Genomic DNA, 2,044 nt, shown 5'->3' on the forward strand with positions numbered 1-2,044 from the left:
TTTCTGTCCAATCTCAGAGACATTGTCCCGACTTTTCTGTCCAATCTCAGAGACATTGTCCCGACTTTTCTGTCCAATCTCTCGGAGACGTTGCCTCGACGTTTCTGTCCAATCTCTTGGAGAAATTGTCCCGACTTTTCTGTCCAATTTCAGAGACATTGTCCCGAATTTTCTGTCCAATCTCAGAGACATTGTCCCGACTTTTCTGTCCTGTCTCAGAGACATTGTCCCGAATTTTCTGTCCAATCTCAGAGACATTGTCCCGACTTTTCTGTCCTGTCTCAGAGACATTGTCCCGACTTTTCTGTCCAATCTCTCGGAGACATTGTTCCGAATTTACTGTCCAATCTCAGAGCCATTGTCCCGACTTTTCTGTCCAGTCTCAGAGACATTGTCCCGACTTTTCTGTCCAATCTCAGAGATATTGTCCCGACTTTTCTGTCCAATCTCAGAGACATTGTCCTGACTTTTCTGTCCAATCTCAGAGACATTGTCCCGACTTTTCTGTCCAATCTCACTGAGACATTGTCCCGACTTTTCTGTCCAATCTCACTGAGACGTTGTCCCGACTTTCCTGTCCAATCTCAGAGAAATTTTCCCGACTTTCCTGTCCAATCTCAGAGACATTGTCCCGACTTTTCTGTCCAATTTCAGAGACATTGTCCCAACTTTTCTGTCCAATCTCAGAGACATTGTCCCGACTTTTATCTCCAATCTCACTGAGACATTGTCTCGACTTTTCTGTCTAATCTCAGAGACATTGTCCCGACTTTCCTGTCTAATCTCAGAGACATTGTCCTGACTTTTCTGTCTAATCTCAGAGACATTGTCCCGACTTTCCTGGCCAATCTCAGAGACATTGTCCCGACTTTCCTGTCTAATCTCAGAGACATTGTCCCGACTTTTCTGACCAATCTCAGAGACATTGTCCCGACTTTTCTGTCCAATCTCACTGAAACATTGTCCCGACTTTCCTGTCTAATCTCAGAGACATTGTCCTGACTTTCCTGGCCAATCTCAGAGACATTGTCCCGACTTTCCTGTCTAATCTCAGAGACATTGTCCCGACTTTCCTGTCCAATCTCACTGAAACATTGTCCCGACTTTTCTGTCCAATCTCAGAGACATTGTCCCGACTTTTCTGTCCTGTCTCAGAGACATTGTCCCGAATTTTCTGTCCAATCTCAGAGATATTGTCCCAACTTTTCTGTCCAGTCTCAGAGACATTATCTCGAATTTTCTGTCCAATCTCAGAGACATTGTCCCAACTTTTCTGTCCAATCTTAGAGACATTGTCCTGACTTTCCTGTCCAATCTTAGAGACATTGTCCTGACTTTCCTGTCCAATCTCAGAGACATTGTCCCGACTTTTCTGTCCAATATCACTGAGACATTGTCCCGACTTCTCTGTCCAATATCAGAGACATTGTCCCGACTTCTCTGTCCAATCTCACTGAGACATTGTCCCGACTTTTCTCTCCAATCTCAGAGACATTGTCCCGACTTTTCTGTCCAATCTCAGAGACATTGTCCCGACTTTCCTGTCCAATCTCAGAGACGTCCTGACTTTTCTGTCCAATCTCAGAGACATTGTCCCGACTTTTCTGTCCAATCTCTCGGAGACATAGTCCCGATTTTTCTGTCCAATCTCAGAGATATTGTCCCGACTTTTCTGTCCAATCTCAGAGATATTGTCCCGACTTTTCTTTCCAATCTCAGAGACATTGTCCCGACTTTTCTGTCCAATCTCAGAGACATTGTCCCAACTTTTCTGTCCAATTTCAGAGACATTGTCCCGAATTTTCTGTCCAATCTCAGAGACATTGTCCCGACTTTTCTGTCCAATCTCAGAGAAATTTTCCCGACTTTCCTGTCCAATCTCAGAGACATTGTCCCGACTTTTTTGTCCAATCTCAGAGACATTGTCCCGACTTTTCTGTCCAGTCTCACTGAGACATTGTCCCGACTTTCCTGTCCAATCTCAGAGACATTGTCCCGACTTTTTTGTCCAATCTCAGAGACATTGTCCCGACTTTTCTGTCCA

The 2,044-nt window shown here is 44.7% G+C and overlaps 1 protein-coding gene across 1 annotated transcript in view; it reads left to right on the forward strand.

The window, feature by feature from the left end:
• Positions 1–2,044, forward strand: part of parp4 (poly (ADP-ribose) polymerase family, member 4) — a gene marked incomplete in the record, with an annotated part of 45,772 nt that overhangs the window by 30,705 nt on the left and 13,023 nt on the right.

Source organism: Austrofundulus limnaeus, unplaced genomic scaffold (assembly GCF_001266775.1).
Source record: "Austrofundulus limnaeus strain Quisiro unplaced genomic scaffold, Austrofundulus_limnaeus-1.0 Scaffold501, whole genome shotgun sequence".
Lineage (NCBI taxonomy): Eukaryota > Metazoa > Chordata > Actinopteri > Cyprinodontiformes > Rivulidae > Austrofundulus > Austrofundulus limnaeus.